This window comes from Cyprinodon tularosa, unplaced genomic scaffold (genome assembly GCF_016077235.1).
Source record: "Cyprinodon tularosa strain WSP-4 unplaced genomic scaffold, ASM1607723v1 ctg995, whole genome shotgun sequence".
NCBI classification, from domain to species: Eukaryota; Metazoa; Chordata; class Actinopteri; order Cyprinodontiformes; family Cyprinodontidae; genus Cyprinodon; species Cyprinodon tularosa.
The window spans coordinates 25,323-46,363 of record NW_024039779.1 but is presented as its reverse complement, the minus strand read 5'-3'; positions in this window follow the sequence as shown (position 1 = coordinate 46,363).

The following is a 21,041-nucleotide window of genomic DNA, read 5'->3' as shown; positions in this document are numbered from 1 at the left end:
TTTTGATTACAAACAGCTCCTTTTTGAACTAATCTGTCCTCTGTGTGTGACAGGACTGTGGGCTAAGAATGATGCATTCAGCCTCTTACCTGCAGATTTTCAACTTCAGGCTGAGCCACACTATGTTCACATTGAAAAAGGTTATTTAATGAGATTCCACATCTTTATTTAAAAAAAAGTAAATAAAAATATATAAGGCACTAAACTTTCTGCTAATACACCCAAAAACACAGCAGCAGCAATTGATGTATTCATTTTTATAAGCGCCTGCTTTATGGATGGGAATCGAAAACCGTTCTGTGTGTTCCAATTCCATGGCACCGTTTGGCAGCTGGCTTAACGGCTCTTTTAATGGTTCCAGGCAGCACCAGAGAGCCTAGCGCTGGGCAGTACGACTTACGTCATGTTTTCTATGTAAGTTATGTCACATTTTTTTACGCAAGTTACGCACATGGCTTTCAGCAAGCAATTACGATGTGACCAGGCCCCCTAGCCCTTGTTTTATCCACTAGCCCTACATGCAAAGATTTGGGACACCACTACCCTCACAGCAGCATGCAAAATTTAGGGGTATGGCAAAAAACTTGGGTGGGGGAGAATATTGCGATTATTGAGCCTTAATGTGTGTTTTTGGTGAGGGGATGAGATGAGATGAGATACATTTGACATAACAGCTGATCAGAACCACAATGAGTGAAAGCCTGGCATTATAGAGGGTTTGAGATCAAATCTGTCATGTTAATGCTTGATAAAAACATGACTAGAATCATTAAGACCACCCCCCTGCTTCCCATCATTGATTATGTGCCCTTGTCTTACAGTGGATGTGTCCTAAACCCTTTTCTTTCTCCACTTGACTATAATCCCCTAATGTCTGCATTCTCTTATTTCCCCTGAGAGTTGGTGAGCCATGCCACGCTGTGGGAACGCATTAAATTCAAGAGTTGTTGACGCACGCTCAACAGAAAGCAATAACCTGTGCAGGGTCATCCCCCTTCCTCCCCCCTTTCTTTTTTTCATTTTCTGAGGTCGAACAGAATTGCCTTTTAGTGCTACTGTGATTATGTTCCATTTAACATGGGAATTATAAGAATTACACACGAGTGTGGAGCAGCGGCAGCAGCACTCGACAAGATTAAAAAGACGAACACCAGATGGAAAAAAAGAGAGGGGATAGGAGAAATGGAGACATAGTAAGTGAAGGGACAGGTATGCAGCTTTACAGTTTAAATAATATCTAGCCTGAAGCATTTTAAAGCCAGGAACAACAACCCTACATTTCACAACTCATGCTTTAAATGTCAGAAGATAACTTCTGGCTGTTTTGAGATTTTTTTTTTCAACTTTGCCTCAAGTTCTCTGTCGAGAGGAGATATTTAGTACTAATAAGACCCCATACTCTAATGGCCACCTGTTTCCACCTGTTTACTTATCTCAGGCCTGTGCAAAAAAAGGGGAATGCATGAAAATTACAGGAGTCTCACACTCTGCATGCTCATTGATGCACAAAGAAATGTGCGAGTAAGCATGTACTTTTTCATTTAGTATCAAGATATGAAATCATAAAGTGCTTAACAAGACCTAACAATGTATAAAAATCCGGGAGAAATTATTAAAATGTGGATTTAAAAAGTTTGGGTTTTTAACCTCTCTTAACACTCTTCAAATTATGTATCACACACGTACTTTGGCCTAAGTTATTTGCTTTTCCACTTGGGTATGCAAAATAGGCAAGAATTTCCTTAAATGAGGTGGTTCGTAAAAGACGTTTGAAAGAGACCACAGTTTCGACCAAGATTCGACCAAGCTTAAAGGAAGAAGTTTTAAATTCTGGAAGCCACCAACAAAGTCTTACTTCATTTTCTTCTTAGTATAGGTACATATCAACTTGTCATGATCAGAGGACCTCGGCAACCTGCAACAGACATATGGGTAGAAAAGTCCTCAAATATAACTTGTCATTATAGCTTGTCATTGAAAAGCTCTCATTAACAGAATTCCAAATTAATCCCTTAATAAACTAGAAGTCATTTTAATTGCATTAGGATTAAAACCACATGTGATAACTAATCAGAAGAGGTTCTGGACATCCTGCTTAATGCATTGTAAAAATCAGATAGTTAAGAAACAAAAGCATGAATTACTATTTTCTAGCCAGTTTTGTATTTTTTCTGAGGATTCTAACACAAATCTACAAAGTTAGTCATTTGAAATCCCAGTTTCAAACCAGCAGCCGGCAGCATGTCCTTAATGCAACTACAAGGTGAAAGCAGACCTAATTTTTTTGTTTGGTATGGGTGCCAGTTAGCAAAGATCTGAAGAGAATTTTGAGGTTAATTTGAGGTTCTTCGAGACCAAGAAGTGGCAGCATGAGGAATTTAAACAGTGAAATCTGCAGTAGAAGATTCATAAATGTCTTTTTTTCTAGAAAAGGTATAATAACATTTGGTTAATAGCTCAGTCAAAAAGGTGAGTGTCTAATGATTTTACATTGATCAGCTCTTAGAACAATGAGAAAGTCATAGACACTCAATGAAGTAGTAAAAGCTTGACTAGTTTGAACAGAAATGGATACACATGCAGAGGAAGGACACTGGTAAGTAATTACTAGTGACAATATTCAAATTGAACAGCCTATTAAAAAAACAACCATAGATATCTACTGGGTAAGAAGAGGAAATGCTCATATCATCGCCGTAAAAGGTTTGGACCACATCCCCTCCGGGTTGTCCTTCAGCGCTCATCAGGAAAAAGCAAAATGAAATGGTTGGTAAAAATGGCTGTAAACGCGAACTCACCTCAATCTGATTTGGACTAAGTTAATTATCAGACTCTGAAGAGGGGAGTTTTCAAGCTGCTGGCACCAGACAGTTCATTAAAGACACGTCACCACTTTGCTCCCAGAGCAACTCCCGGGGATCGATGCATAATGCGCATTTTGTTTATGAAGACGGAGGGGAATAAGGAGGAGAGAGGACAAACTAATTGAGTTCCCATAATTATCATCCCACTAGCCTCCTGACCTGCACAGCGTTGAGCCACCTAAGCAGAGATAGTCTAGCTGTCAGTAATTATAGGTGCTTTTCCACCTCAGCTCTGTTGCACGGGTTGGACTTATAACTGTTCCCATCAGATTCCCTCAAAGATGGAACGCTGCCACAAATCCTCTCATCTCATGTCAGTGGGAAAATGAATTCCTTTTTTGTCTGCTATGCTTCATTCCTCTGCAGACAGCCACTATAATCCAGTAAGTAATAACTGAATTCAACAGTCAATAGTTAGTCAAAGCAAACAAACCTAATATGGAGTTACACCATAATTACAACCAAATCTGTGTCATTCCGGCTGTTTTTTTTTTTGGTTTTTTAATTGCTCCTCATCCTCCTCCTCCTCTCTCCAACTCCTTCTGTTGCTCCTCACTATGCCACATTTGAAGAGTAATCGGTGCTAACGTTGGCCCTAATTGGCTGTCACTGTGCACTTGAAAATGTGAAGCTTCTTTCTCCATATAATCATGTTTACATGTAAGCGCGGGGTCTCAGTCTGTTGGGCTCATCTCTCTTCAGGCTGTTTAAGATGTAATTTACTGTAAAATTGGCTATGATAGTCACTCACACACAGAGAGGATTGAATCGCAGCGACTTCCTCAGAGTTACCGGTCATTTTCTTCTTGCTGAGGAACGTTTTTCTGGTACCATCACAACCTCATTATCACTAAAACTGATCTATTAATTAAATAGCAGCTTAATAAAATTGAAATGGACTTAATCAGTATTACACACCTGCCAACAAGTCACATAAGAAATCTTACAGAACATAAACAATTATCATTACTTGCACAATTGTTTGAAAAATGTACTAGTTTAACAGATGTCAAAAAAACTATAGAAGGGAATTTTTTTTCTTTTTTTTTCCTTTCACGTTATTTGACAGATTGTAGATTTTGTGATCCTTTTCAATCTGACTCAAAAAAAATATTACTTGAGTTGCCTTTTAAAGCTATTCAACAATCTTTAAGGCGGATGACATTGCTGCGAATAATCAGGGCAGAATTAGGTACTGAAGGCCACAGCTTTTTTCCTTAATGGTCCTGTTGGACATAGGATTCATATTTCTGGCACAGCACTAAAAATATAAATTGCTCTGTTAAACCTGCTACTGAGGAAGCTCATTTCAGTGGATTTTATTTAGGCACAGTTGCAGGCAAAGTTTAGACTGTAGATATCAGCACTAATCATTTGATTGGATCAAACTAGAGTGTTGCTCCTGTTCCAGTACATGTAGCTTAAGTCTGCCCTTTTCCATCATACCATTTGTTGGGAAACAAACCATGCAATCATCTCTACATAACTGTTATTGAAGGAATTATTCTACCTCTCTGTGGCTGACAACCATGTCCTAGAGGTGCTGCCCTAAGGCACGAGCAAAAGCCTCCAGTCCACACTGTTGAAATGGTTCATGACTATGATCCGGATCCCTACTGGGCATTTTTTTTAAAGACGTTTTATTGACACAGTTCATCAAACCTAAAGGAAACCCTCCAGGCAGACCAAGGAATAATGAAGAGGCTTACTGTTCTTTCCAACCCAAGAACAGCTTGAGAACCTCCAGAATGAGTTAGTTTATAACTGTCAAAGTGATATCTAAATTAACCCCCTTGAACCTGACCCTAAGTAAGCCAAAGAATATGGATATAATACTTTTACACTTTTTTGTTTCTTGGTCTGTTTTCCATAGTCTCTAATAGCTGTTTGTATACCTTTTATTTCAATTTTCAGACCATGTTTATAATCCAGCTTCTGTGTTTCTACACTTATGAAAAGTGCTTCATAATATAAAGATTTACTCAAACTTTTGGTACATTAAGCAATCAAAGGTAACAAAACTTTTTGATTTATCTGTGAAAATAGAACGCAATAAGATGTGTGAGAAGACTGAAAGTGCCCCATTTAGTACAATGCATGAAAAGAGTGTGGTATTTAGACTTAAATAATGAATCATATTCCTGCTTTGTCAGACAAAACTCCCATTTGTATGTAGTTGTTTATATTCTTCCCTCATTTTTACTCTCAGTAAGCTTATGAACAGCAGTCTGATAACACCTTCCAACTATATGTAAACCAGTCAAATGGTTTCTCTACTGCATTAATATACTTGGCACAAGTTTGAGATGAAATCCTGACTGATGGAGACTTTGTCCTGTCAGCTTAGAGCTTGTGGTTAATACCAGTTAGAATTTGTTTTATATGTTGTTTTGTTTTAACTTAAGACAGGTCTTCAATAGGGTTCTGATCTGGGAAGTTTTGTGACCAAAGGTCAAAAGGTCATTTTAACTTTAACTTTTTAAAGGAGGCAAAAGCAATGTTCACCAAGTTACCTTCAACGCAAACAGAACAGAACTAGAATAAACGCTACAGTGTGGACTTTTACAGTGTCTACAGCATTAACGTTGTGTATTCTCGGAAGATGACTGATTGAAAGCGCCCCCTTTGGGAACCTTTGTGACCATAGGGCAGCTTTTCCAGGAAAACAGTCCCATTAATTCCCATCTCAGCACAATGAGGGTTCACTCACAAAGTCTTCTCTGCTGAAGCAGACTTGACATGTTTCTTCTCTAATTGTGTTTTCTTCTTTATCTGCCTTGGATTGCTTGTGTAGTTTTTCTTCTATTAGTTTGTGTGCTTGGCTGTGCCATATTAGAAAATAAAAAAGCGTATATGCACATTGGAAGCATACTTATTCATCTCCCTCTGTGTGTTTTTTGCCAATTAGGCACTCAATGACAGGACATGTGGTGAAGCAGCTAGCAGGACTATTCATGGATCAGCAGTTATTGGAGCAAATATCAGTCTGCAGGCTAGATGTACACCCCCCTGATTTCCCACCCCCAACCCCCCCACACACACAGGCAAACTTGTCTCTCTATATTTGCGTGGGCTTCTCCATTGACTTCCATTCATTTCTACAGCCTAACCATGACCCCTACCCTAAACCTAAACATTGTGAATTTATACATAAACCTAACCCCAACCTAAACTTAATTCACAGCTTAGCCCTAAATGTGACCCCGGACCCTAAAACGGCAATTACCCTCATGGGGTAGAAATATCAGGCCACACAAGGTGCAGTCAGTCCCCACAATGTGTTATTTTTCCAGAAAATGGTCCCCACAATGTATCTAATACAAGGACACATAGTTACTGTCATTTTATCTACATACTGATGCTTAACTAAGGTTTGGTTATGCTGCAGGATTAATTCTGTCAGTTTATCCTTTGTCGGAACTGTTGTTACCAATGGTTAAGTCCAAAGCAAAGTGTGAAGGTGTTACAATTTTGCATCACAATTTCTTCATATGGAGAAAACTGCTGCTACAAATAATGAAGCTGAAGGATTGGTTTTCTGAATTATCAACAGGATGCCTAAGGATGTCCTAAAAGGATTGTGTCCTGGAGGGGTTTCACCAGAATAACATTACCACCATTGCTGAACTTGGCTAAGACACACATCTGCACAGAGTGGGTGAATCCTCATTCTACTGATAGAAAGAGCAGCAAATTAGCCACTTCAGGGAAAGTGAAACATTGATGATGGGCTACTTCTGCAGGAAGTAAGAGGGTGGACGACCAAAGATGGTTAAAAAGCTTGGCTGTTCAGGGTGTTTGCGGAGGAAAAGATAAAAGAAAATAACTAATATTAATTACCTAACTAATATTAGTTAGCTTTCTGATCCAATTGATCCAAGTTTTCTTACACCTTGAGCAACCCCTTCTAACAATTGAGTAAAAAACTGGGTGATGATCTATAAATCAAGATCACTAAATGCAATCTGGAAATTGAAGGGATTAAAGGTTGTAGTTCATGCAAAACTGACACCATATCTTCCCAAAGTAACACAAAAAACTTTGCACTTGAGAAAGTATTTAGCATATTACTGTGATAAACTTATCCACTTACCCCATATTGGACTTTGTGAAAATAAAAATTAGCTCAACACTGAAAGTGTAGAATGACTATCTGCTTTTCATTGATGATTATTGTATTACTATAATCACAGTAACACATTTTCACTTCTCAATGCCGAAAAACCCTCTTTAACTATTACTGAAAGCAAATCATGTTTTTGAACTAATTTTTCCTATTATGAAGTACGATCGGAGCATGTTTCCCGTTAAATATCATAGCTGAATACTGTATATGCTGAGAAGACTCATTATCATCTCCTCTATGCTGTGTTTTGTGTGGTTGTAACTCCATGTTCTGGTCCTTTGGTCCCCCATCAACTCGGCTCATAACACAGAATCAACACAGTCAGGTTCTACTCGTGACATTGCACCTACGATGTGCTTCACAGGAGTCAAACATATCACATTTGTCCAATCTCAAAAGTCTGTCTTTTTTAAAGCAACCAAGGAGTAATTTCACATGGCATGATAAGATATCTTGTAGAACTAACTTTGAAGTTGCTTCATGTCTGTTTCTGTGATTTTACAAGCAGACCTGAATAAGAGAAGAGCTCAAATAAACTTGCTTAGATAGAGTGCGGGTTAAAATAATTGAAGTAAGCTAGTCACTAAATTAACACTGAAAGTCATTATTGTTTTATCAGAGTCCAGATCATATTGATTTCACCTAGAGATATGAAGTTGTATTAGAACAAGCCATCTCCACCCAGAGCACGGAATATTTCATCCAGCAGACTTTTAATGTCTCCAAGAAGAAATGAGTATTTACTGATCTTACAGAAATCAAGTGCATGTATGCACTACACTGACTGAGCCCTAGACTTGGATTCATTCTGTAGATTTCTTAATGTTTTGCAAATTATTTTAGTCCTTTCATTTAATATTGCTGCAATAACTGTATCAGTTGTGGGTCTTTGTTAATGATATCAAGCCAAAATGTACAAAACCCTTTACTATTTGTTTGAAGTTTAGGCAGTTAGTGATAAATTATCTCTAATTGTCCCTTCATGAGACACTGCATGAAAAGTGGGATTTTCGTCAATATACGGCACTGTAGATTATCGTGGAACTTCAGGTTAGCGGCAGTTTACGACAATTTGCAGGCTTCGCCGAAAACTCCCGTAAATTGTCAGAAATTGACGTGGAATTTCTTAGGCAGTGTTCCCCCCATGCCTCCCCCCATGGAATTCTAGGGGAGGCTTTAACATGTAAATGAACATGCTGTGAGCTATACAAATGCAAATCAGGGTTGCAGGGGGGGTTTTACTCCAAGTGACATTTTTCTAAAAGGTAAGAAAATCTCTGATACAAAGAGATCAGGCTCAGTATAGCCTCTTACATTTTAGCTTGAATTGATTTATTTAATTAAAGTATAGAGACCAAAACAGATCTTTAGCTGACAGAGCAATACATTTAGAGCAGTAATTATAAAAAAAAAAAAATTGCATTTAAGATAAAAAAATAAAATGTTGTCTGTCAATATGCTCAATTCACAATTACTTAAGTGGAAAAGTTTCAAGAAATGAGTCTGAGATGATTCACTTTATAACATGGCGCATTATCCTGTTGGAAGTAGCCATCAGAAGATTGGTACACTGTGGTCATAAGGTCCGGCCAGGTCAAGATCCGCAATTGCAATCGCACCAAACAGAAAAAAGAACATTGACAAATTCCGGTTCGTCAAATTAAAATATAGCAGCAACAGATCGGTGACTAGAAATTATAGCACAATTCTTATATATAAAAAAAAAAAAACTAACACCGTTTATTTAAATGATTGGATCCAAACTATTGGTTATTCACCAACGAGGAAGCAGATTTCTCATCTCCATCAAAATATTTATTTTATACCGAGGGACTTAAACTTTAATCAAATCCATTCAAAAGAAACTTCTTATTACAAGAATGAGAAGAGATGCTGAGTTTGGGAGCAGTGAACAAGTTCATTAAAAAAAGCAGTTTTGAATTATCCTTATCCCCATTACAAAAATCTACAAATATATATATATATATATTTGGGTAGAAACTGAACATATGCTGGATGATGGTGGGATTTTTTTAATATGTCATATTAAATTAAGCGCTCACAGGGTTCATACAGGAATGAGTGACTCTAATTTAATGCTATTTTAATGCTATTTGAAATGATTTTAATGCCATCAACAAGAACCATGTACACAAGTTATTAGTGTACATGAAATATGAAGGAGCTGTAAGCAGAGTTCCATGACTCCTGTATGTATGTAAACACACACACACACATATACCGGTATACGTATATATATATCCTCTAGCTTTTTCTCCGCCTGGAACGATATAATATATCTGACGAAATTGTTTTTATAAGCATTTTTTATTAAAGAATTATAAATACTTCGATAAACATATTTAAATAATTTTAGTGCCAATTAAGGCCTTGATTTAAAAAAAAAAAAGAATGATTTTTTAATTATTTTTATTGATCCGCGGAAACCCTGGTTCATCTCGCGCATGCTCTTTACGATCTCCAAGAAACTCAGAGCGGAGGGGTCTGCAGCCACAGTGGAGGATGTATGATTTGCTTTGTGCAGGCGGTCTGGAGCGTCTGGATTTCGGGGTAAAACTCCCCTTGGACGCGATGGCGACTCTGCAACGAACAAGACGAACTCAAAGAAGAGATGCTAGCGGTAAATATATGTTCGATTACTGCCTGCTAAGCTAAAAGCAGCCTAGCCTGAGCTACGGCTAATAGCAGCCTAGCCTAAAGCTACGGGTAATAGTAGCCTTGCAAGAACAAGCTTTATTAAAGTGTATTTTTTGTGATTCACAGGAAGCAGTACGCCGTCTTCACAACACGGAGACTAATTGCAGGCGCTATGAACCGGAGCAAGGGTAAGATTTAAAGAATATGCTTTCATTCTGCAGTAAAAGGAAATGGATACGGATGGATACCGATCATAGCATAGCATCATTTTGTTTTCACAGACTACTGTCGCCTCACAATGAGGCGGTGACCTCCTATTTGCTCGGAGCCATATCAGCAAGTCCAGATTTGACGTTGATAAAGACGACATTGTGTGTAAGTGACTTGTTTTCATGTTTTCTCCTTCCTTGTTACTGTGACTTGCGTTTGATTTTTTATTCATACCACTCTCATTTAATTGTTTTCCAGCTGCCTGTAAGACGTATTTTCAGACGGTACGCAGGAGCTTCAGATATACGCTGCCAGCCAAAACGCTGCGTGCGGAGGCTATCTGCTCGGAGTCGGGCCAGAAGAAAGAGGGTAAGACTTTATTTGGTGACTATTTTTCAGGTGCATTAATAGATGTGTTGTGTCCATACGCAGTGCGCTGATTCATTGTTTTTTTTTTCAGCTGCTGAAAGCAAGGCAGAGTGTGCTAGCAGATGAGGAAGTGGAACTCTGGAAGTCCGCCACCTTCGGCCTCATGTCCGACGAAGAAGATGGCGTCGTTGGCGGTGTCTCTGGATGGATTGTGCGGTCGCCGCCATTTCGTAGGCCGGATCTCACTGAACTCTGTGTTAAGCTGCAGTCCCGGTTAGAAGCGATGCCGAAGTACAGAGCCACGCACAGTAGGCGTCTGCACATCGGACCTGCCTTGGAGGGAATGCTGCCAGTTACCTCCAACCCCGAGGAAGCAAACGGACCGTTCACGGACTTGTAATTTTTAGATACCCATGTGTTTGGATACGCGTTGTATATAGTTGTGTTTGTTTTAATAAAGCTCTTTCTTTGCATAAACAGCTTCCTGGCAAATGTTCATTTCCCTTTATAAATTCATTCATGTCCTTGATGGTAGCCTAATAATTGTGTAGTAGTGTAGGATAACATAAATACACAGCACATGAATGAATAAATATATGAATGAATAAATATATGAATGAATAAATATATGAATGAATAAATATATATATATATGTATGTAAATTTATATGTAAATATATATATATATGCCAACCAATCACGAGCGACTTTACTTGTTTAAAAAGAAGTGGTTCCGTCCAATACTCAGTAAGAAAATTAAAGCCTGGCGTGGCCACGTTTGATTTTGCTGCCAATCACGAGCGATTTCATTTGTTTGAGAATAGTGGTTTCAGCCAATACTGAGAAGGTTATTCAAGCCAGACCTGGCCAGCCGCGCGGGTTTGCTGCATTCATATGCTAATTAGGGCCATTAGTACAGCTGATCGCTCTCCACATACGTCAGAGTCCGTTTCCGACAATTTGTGGCACGACAAACGCGGACAAGCACGGGTTGCAAATTGTCGGAAACTGACGAAAATCAGGCAGATCTGCGGGAGTTTACGGGGGTTTACGGGGACGGAAATCTCACTTTTCATGCAGTGAGAGGACAGGACATGATGTGTTTTTAAAGGACTAGAAAGGATAGAAACCTCATGATCTTTTTTATTTTATTTTTATTGAACACACCCTTTCTTGTGGTGTGGCACTCACAGGGGTTAAAAGGGATAAATTAATACAGAAGACAAAGCTGAATAATGAGATTATGTGATAAAACCCTAGATATTTGCTTCTACACATGACAAACACTGCATAACTGCATAAAGAAAAAAAGAACTGTCAAATAAAAGTGCCCCGTAAAAATTTGTGTAAGATCCACTAATCGTTTTAAATCTAACTACAGTTTAGCGCCACAGCCAGTGTGAGCCTCTGCATTGTCACCAACAAAACACCAGAGACGACCAGAGGAAAACTTAAATCTGTTCTACTTATTCTCAACACTGACATGCTGCAGCGATTTAAGTCTCAGCCCTCTTCAATTAAATTCTGTTTATTTACATAGCCTCAATTTAAAACCCAAGTCATCTCAACCCTCTTTGCAGAGACAATTCAATCAGATTTTACAATCAGATTGGTTAAAAAGTTCTATCAAGGAAAACCAGCTCATTTCATCGAGTCATTGACTTGCAGGACAGGCTCCTCCAGGCTATCTTGCAGCAAAGATATTTGCTCACATTCTGTCCTTAACTCTCCAGCAATCCCTCAGAGCAACCATTTATTCAGCAACTGTGGAGAGAAAGAACTATCTTTTAACAAGAAGCAACCTCCAGCAGAACCACACTTGGGGTGAGTGGCCTTCTGACGAGGCAAACTGGGGTTTAATAACATAGAAGCAGACAGACAAAATGAAGGGGATATAGTTTTTATCAGCCTAACAGGTGGTCCTGTTTAGGTATGAAACAGCCAAGCAGTCGACCTTAGAGCCAGTTCCAAGGATGGAGGAAGAAAGAGAGCACATACAGTTATGCACAGTAAAAGAAACAGTACTATACTGAAAAAACAGGCCAGTCTCCAACATCCAAAACAAAGGTGTTGAGGGCAGCAGCCCAGCTGAGGTTTCTTTCCAGGATGGAATCACTGTGAAACAGAAAAAGACCAGATGAAGCTACTATGCTCAACAACAACAACTCTTCTTTCTTAAAAAGTTAAAGCACACTGATCTCTCTACTGGGCTACTCACAACCTCTACCGAGCTAAATCTAAAAGCATGCTGTTTCTCAGACTGATACTAGTTTGAGTGCTGCACAGACTTAGTAGGGTTGTGAGGACATCACAGGAGATTGTGGTATGCCACATGTTCTGGCACAAACTGTACTTTATGTAATTACCAGGGGCCGACCTATTAACGGATTTTAGCTTCTGGCTCATTAATCGACATCGGCTAAAATGTGGCCGGTATAAAAATTATATTTTTGCTGCAAACAGCTAACATAAACTTTGTACGGGTGCTGATTCTGTTCCTCTGTCCCTCCTTTTCATAACATTGAGCTGCTCCATGCTGGCCTTCCCCTCAGGGAGCTCGTTCTGCAACACCCCTCCGCTCTTAGCTACTGCTAGTGTAAGCATGGAGTTAGATGGCAAGGGAGCATATATGCAGTTTACTCCATGGTATGCTCTGAATTTGTTAAAGTACACTTTATTGCCCCATGACAACAAACACCCTCATGGAAATGTCTTGTTAGGGTGCATTAAGGAGAGCAGACAAGTTTTATATATGCTAGTTTTGGCAAACATTTTGGCATTATAGCTCTGTATAATTGATAGATCTTGGCGAATTAACATAATTTTAGAAGGAAAATAAGATTCTTATCTAGTGTCTCACCACACTTAATGCTGACATGTAGAGTTTACGGTGGGTCATAAGCTTTTTTATTTTAAATCTCCAACCTATGTATTTAGTTGCAATCCTGTTTGGATGTTTCAAAAGCTGCGGCATTGCTACTTAAATCTAGTTTAGTCCCCTGTGTTTAGTTTAGGAGGGAACTTTTATGTTACTTTGTTACATTTATATTCTGTTTTGTGAATGAGACTTAAAAATGAATCAGATACAAAACACATCCTATCAGTCAGTGTGTTTTCACTCTAAGCATTATGAAGCCACTTTTTTTCATCAACCCGGAGAAGCACTCAACCCTTTTCCGGCTCAAGGCAATGGTCTTGGATTTGGAGGCACTGATCCACATCCCAGCCGCTTCACACTTGACTGCGAACTGCTCCAATGAGAGCTGTAGATCACGCCCTGATGACACCAATAGAACCACATCATCTGCGAATAACAGAGACGTGATCCTAAGGCCACCCAAAAGGGATCCCCTCAACACCTTGGCTGTACCTAGAAATTCTGTCCATAAAAGTTATGAACAGAATCAGTGACAAAGGGCAACCTGGGCAGAGTCCAACCCTCACCAGGAACGAGTCTAACTTACTGCCGGCAATGAGGACCAGGCTCTGACACCAGTCATACAGAGACTTCACAGCAATTAATAAAGGGCCCGATACTCCATACTCCCGGAGTACCCCCCATAGGACCCCCTGAGGGACACGATCGAATGTCTCTCAAGATCCACAAATCAAATGTAGACTGGTTGGGCAAACTCCCATGCACCCTCCAGGACCCTGCTGAGGGTGTAGAGCTTATCCAATATTCCACGGGCAGGACCAAAACGAAATCCCTATTGAATAAAACTTTTGTTTTTAAATAATCAAGGTCTTTCTGAAGAGATTAACTTATAATAGCTTGTAAATGCCATTGTGCTTTCTGATGATCAGGTACATAACTGCCTCAGCAGGAACATTTGAGGGCTACTTTCCCTTTTAAATCCTCTTGAAGCCGTAAAGATGGTAATTTGTTATGATTTTATCTTAAAACAAATGGTTTTGGAAGTTGATAGATATTTTAGCATGACTGCATATTTTTTGACAAACTGATAATTATAAGTAAGTTCCTCTAGGAACAGATGTCATGCAATGTGAAAACGGTAGGAGATAAGCCTCTGTTGCTGTGTGTCCTGAGAAAGGGGTTAGTTTAAGTGAAGTCAGAGGTCATGTGTCAGTCAGATTGAAAAACAAAATCTGCTGATGTGTTCTTTTTTTTCCTTGTCAGCCTGAGTTTACTGTCTGTTTTCCACTGTTTGTGTGTCCACAAGTCCATCTGGCTGCAGTGAGAGGGCATGGGGTTAGATGTGTGTGCTGCAGGAAACCATGAAAAAGAGCTAGTGTATTTCCATAGAGCAAAAACTATATTGCTGCATCAGGTCCAACTGTCAGTTCCCCCCTGACATTGAGAGGAGATGGGGATGAAATAAACACTAGACACAAACACATCACCCACACACGTACAGTATGGCATGCCACGACCCTCAGCAGACATTTACATCCCCCTCATTCCCCCTCAGCCCCAATCAAATTACCGTTGGAGGACAAGAAAATACTAAACATCTACGAAGACAGCAGCTTTGAAAAGATTCATTCTGCTGCAAACATTTTAATAGAAATAACTGAAACAACCAAGTCATTATTTACCTGCAACAAGAATTTGGGACTGCGATTTCTGTTTTACATTTGTTTGAAACGCTCTCAGGGGAAATTTGTTTAAAACCTACTAAACTATGTTTAACTGATAGATTCACTTGTAGATGCAACTAAAAAGCTGGAAACAAGATTTGTGTTTCTAATAGTCTACAAAAAGCTAACTGAAGTAATGGTTTTCCAAAGCTTACTCAAAATACTGGCAACAGCTGCTTTAATGTGAAATTTCTGAATCATAATCCTATTATCTAAGATTTGTTTTTAAAAAATGAAGTTTAAATCTATTTATGCAGGTACTGTAGTCGTAATTGACCATTAGACATAGCTATGGCCACAGCTTTTATTGCGAATAAGTGTATCTGCTTTCTTTTATCCCTTTTTCCCTTAAAATTGTTTCAGATCTCACCCCTTAACTGTTTGGTTCCTAGACAGAGCCCCCCATGGAGTTTGTTTATCATTACCTTTCAATATAGAAAGTATTTATGGATCAGTACATTTACGTTTGTTTATTGTGGCTACTTCTGCCTTCTTGAACACCCTGTCGTTCTTACCACAAGGCCATTAAGACTAAGCTTGGTTCTGCCTGTTAAAAGAGTTTTTCATCTCCACTGTCAATGCATACAATCTTGCTATGAGGGATTGCTGCAGAGTCAAGAACCCAATACAAATGATTGTCTACTGTTGCTACAGTGACTCCTGCCAAGTCAATCATTCAATGCAATTTGCTGGGTTTCCTTAGATAGAAAGATTTTAACCACTCTAAATGTAAGATCTCAATTACATAATTTTCTCTTTAAAATGTCTTGAAATAAGGTGTTGTGAATTCATGCTATATAAATAAACTAAATTCAGTTAGGCCTCCTCGGTGTTTAGTTAGGTAACAAACAAATAACTTAAGCTCAGCATATTGGAGACTGCATGACAGCATGCACTATTAAAATTATACCAGACTTATATCTGATGATTTTGCTCTAAACCAGGAGTCTTCAACGGTTTTGGGTTTGGGAGACTCAAATCGATAAAGAAACAAAGCAATGACCCCCCAAGCCATGTTTAAGTTTCTCTTATCTGATTGAGGGGTCCTGACAAAGGTATAAACATCTGGTCTTTGGCTGGTTTTTGAGTAAGAACAATTTAAATGTTAATCTCAGACAATTTTACACATTTTTGCAGGAAAATAATAAACAAAATACATCAAGACTAATCTCAGGTTAAGTCTTTAATACACTGCTCAAAAATAAAGGGAACACGTAAACAAAACAATATGAGTTCACGTCAATAATAAACTGGACTGGACTCATAACAGCGATGCCCTCTATGACTCTGTGCTGGCATCAGCCCTCCTCTACACAGTCGTCTGCTGGGCCCCTGGCAGCGCAGAGGGGACAGAAAGACACCAAACAAAGTGGTGAGAAAGGCCACCTCTGTCCTAGGCTGAGCTCTGGACTCAGTGGAGGAAGTGGCTGAGAGGAGGGTGCTGTCCAAGCTTACATCCATCATGGACAACACCTTTCACCCCCTGCACCAGAGTGTGTATATATATATATATATATATATATATATACTTTTAAATGTTTGTGGTGCTTTCCCACTCTAGGTAACAGACTCTACAACCCACACATTGGGCTTAGGTAGAGCAGCTCATCCTGGATGGCACATCAATGTTTGCTGTGTCGGTCAATGTAGTGTCTAGAGGCTGACCAGGGGACACGCCAGTAAACCAGGAGACCTGAAGGAGGTTGTAGGAGGGAAACAACGCAGGACCACTACCTCTGCTTTTGTGCAAGAAGGATCACTACCGGAGCCCTGCAAAATGACCTCCACCAGGCCAGAAATGTGTATGTGTCTGCAAACTGTTCAAAACAGACTCCATGCGGATAACAACAGGGCATTTTGGTGTATTTTTCTAGCACTGTGTAAAAGTTTCGTCTTTGTTTAAAGTTAACACAAAAGAAATGTATTTGTTTATAGTTTAAGCAACATTCTAAATGTTACTAGGTTGAAAGAATTCCACCTCTGTAACCCCTTGTCAAGTAATGTTAAGGCTACTGGACATGAAGTTTTCTAGAAGATGTTACCTCGAATCCCTCCACTTTGACCTCTGCATACAGATTATAAATGCAAATGGGAAAAATCTGGGGAAAATAGTAACTCACTGTTGCTACTTACACAGATGCCTCAGCTCTGTGGTATCTGTATCTAACTGTAATGAAATAAAATACACCAACAAAGGTGATTACTTTGCTTCTTTTATTGACTTCTTACTAACTGGTTTCGAAATCTGCCTCCACACAGCATGCTTCCCTTACCAGAAGCAGTTAGAGATCCACTGATAATGCCCAGTCACACCAAACAATAAAATATTGAGGGTCTTTTTTATCACAGTGGAATTGAAATGTATTAGAAAAAGATAACCAAATAGTAGAAATGTACTATGGTAATCCCTTATTTGTTTGCAGACAATTTTGTGGGTGGGGCAGCGTATGCTACAAGGTAAAAGATTTTAAAGAAATTCTGGCATGACCATGGTTTGACTCAGTTCACACCTTTGAATACCCATTATTTACCATCACTGAGGCCTTTGTCCTTTTTGCATATATGCATTTGTCTTTTTTTTTTTTTTTTGCTAAGATATAATATGCAAATGTTTCACGAGGATAAATATATGTAAAATGGTCAAATAGGATGCATTATTAAATATAACTGTGTGGAATCAGGAAATTTTCGAATTTCGAACCCATTGTTCCAATTTAATCTTTATTTTCCTCCACTAGGCCTGGTGACTCTTGATATATGAAAATATATATCACAGATTATTTCCTCTCATTAATCCAAATAACACCCTGACCTCCCACAGGAAGGTGTTACATTTTATTGTAGAAAGAAAGAAAGAAAGAAAGAAAGAAAGAAAGAAAGAAAGAAAGAAAGAAAGAAAGAAAGAAAGAAAGAAAGAAAGAAAGAAAGAAAGAAAGAAAGAAAGAAAGAAAGAAAGAAAGAAAACACAAGGTGTGGCCATTGGAGAATAAATTAACTTCATTTTTATAAGTGAAATTGAATTGGAATCTGGATAATTGCACTAAAATTAATACTTCTAAGAGTATTTTTTTCTCTTTTTTACAAAGTGTCATTAAGATATTTTTTGCAAATTAGCAGTACATATTAACAGTTTAGAAGGTAGAAAGAAAAATTTGGCACATGGAACGAAAGGGAGACAATAGAGAATAATAGCAAAAGGACAAAAGTTTAGAAAAAAACGGGTGAAGAGGCAGGGAAACACGGAAGGAACGGTATATAAAATAAGATAAATAATAAAGCACTTAATGGGATACGAGGAGAAAAGGAAGGACAGTCGGGCACATTAAAGACAAAATAAGGGAGGAAGGAAGGGAGGGAGGACTTTAGACCTGAGGAATAATAAAATCAAGTTATATTCTTTTCCAGACTAATTAGAAATCTCAAAGATCTGGAGTAAGTCGGACATCTCAGAACAGTAGTACAGGAAGGACAAGAAAGTGACAGACACATGAGACAGACACAATAAAATCTAACTAGATAAACTGAAGACAATGAGTGGGAGCCAACGTTTGCTTGTTATTGCAGCAATAATTTTCCCCCCGGAGCTCATTAAGTCTGGAGAGAAACAATCCACAAAACCCTAAAAACCAACAGAGTGGAGATGTTGAGAGGAGAAAGAAGCAGGTGGGTGTAGGAGTTTACAAATAATGCAGAAAGTAAAGAAATAAACAGAGATGGACAGACAACAAGCTGAGGAAGGCAAGGGGACAGCCTAGAATGGGCCGGAGGTACCGGAGAGGGCTGAAGACAACAGTCTGGATGCAGCTTTCTGAGTGATTGTCACAGGTTAGGTCAGTTTCAATAAATTACCAGGACAGACAGAAGTTTGGTTTAAGAAAAATAAAATTATAATTCCATTTTATTGATTTCTTCAAAGCAAATAAATAAAAAACTTGATAAATTGATTCAGTTGATAAATAATAATGGCAAAGTCTAAATATTTTCATCTTTTTACAGTCAAATAATAATATTAGTCTTTTTAAGCTATAACTTTCTATAGAAGTAGTAGGTTTAGCTGTTGTAGCCACAAATTGTTCCACACAAAAAAAACAAGAAGCATGTTTGTAATCAGCAGAATGGCGGCTTCTGATTTTTCCACACAATCATTATAAGATTCCTGTTGTCTTTTATACAACACTCAAGTACAGAAATACAGATAATATAGTCATCAGTCAATAATTAACTAGTATTACCATTATTATCATCATAATACCAGAAGAATAAAAACAGTGGCTTAGTTTAATATATTTATGTGTATATATATATATATATACATATATATATATATATATATATATATATATATATATATATATATATATATATATATATATATATATATATATATATATATATATATATATATATATATATATATATATATATATATATATATATATATATATATAAAGTTCGTGGTAGCAGGGTTCAGAGTCCACAGTTCAACGTGAAGAAAAGCAAGGAATGATCCATGCTTTGAGGCAAACAATTACCTTATGGTGGAGGGAAAACATGGTGGACTGTTAGGGACAGGAGATTGAGGGAAAATGAAGTGAAAAACTGATTTTTGTAAAACAAACTAAAGAAGAAGGAAATAAATGCCTTGACTGAGGCAGAGCAGCATAGAATAAATGATATAAGAGTCAAAAAGAAAAGTTTTGTGTCCAAAGAAGAGTGGTATGATGAAGGAGAGCAACTGTGTGAAAATGTATGAGTCAAAAATGGATACAAATCTATGTTAAAATTATAGGAGAAAGCAAAAATATTTGGTTCATTTGTCATAACAAAGACTAAATTTTATTTTTTAATGCTGTGTATGGTTAACCTGACAACAGCCACATGCATGTCTGGCTCCGCCTAGCTCCACATGGAGCTAGGCGGAGCCAGACATGCATGTGGCTGTTGTCAGGTTAGTGTATGGTGAAGTCAGATATACATTTTTATAGTGATTTTTTTTTATAAACTTTATCATTTGACCCATATAAGATAAAATGCGGCTCACCTGTACATTTTAATACATTGTATACACCTGTACATATGTAAGCCTATCTACTGTGCAAAACCGTAATCTTTTTCATGTTAAAATCCTTTATAAATATCAGTTTTAAGGTTTAGAGTCTGCTGAACGATGGTAAAGTTAGCTGGAGATAAAAACCAATTACCTGACAATGTTAATTTAAGGTGTTATGCTAAGTATAATTTATAGACCTATAACGCCAATTAATGTACTCTATTAATACTGATCCCAAACTTGCAAAACATTCCTGTATACTGGCAAGTTCATGTGAAAAAACTATTATTATTGTTCCATTTGCATTTTGCTTTATGCTTCTAATTGGTAGCGAAAAACAAACAAAAAAGACACAAAAAAACCCAATGAATTAAAAAACTTTTTTTTATTTTAGAAATGTCCAACTAAAAACCTGCTCCCTTGCCTTTTTGGGCTCAACCTAGACAAAGCTTGAAATGTTCAGTGTCTCTGTTCATATCAGAATTATTTATTTAATATATATATATATATATATATATGGCACATGTAATATTTTAATGTAATTTAAATTTTCTGAGGAACTGTTTTTAAGGTTTTCATCAAAGGTAACCTGTAAAACTAATCATTCCACACAGAGATCCAAAAAGTATTTTCTTCCTTAGAGTTTTCTCGATTATGCCGTGTTTTAAACATAAATGTATTATATCGACAAATTAACCTAAAAATTCTATTTTTAATTCAAATTTTTCATTACAGGGAAATACAAAAATAAAAATATACATAAACAATACTGCAAAAAGCAACCACAGAAACCTAACAGCTAGTTATCCTGCCCTCTATATCAATAACTGATAATGAGTGCATGATAAGGTGCTATGGATAAAAGTCCTCCAGATATTCGGCTTTAAGAACAGAATTCCTAGTTCCATGACTTAAATTTGGTGATCTAGGTCCTGAGGCAGCAAAGGAATACCAATTTACTAACACCATGTGAGTAGCTTAGCATTCATCATCAAAAATGCTGCATGTTTTACAACTTATGCAATAAGATGCACGTCCACAAAGACCTACTTATGACCTGTCAGCCCACAGAATATTGTCTTAAGGATCATCATGATTTTTCTTGGCATAACTGAGACGTGGCGCTTTGAGTCGGCAGTGGTTCTGGACTTGGAGCTCTCCT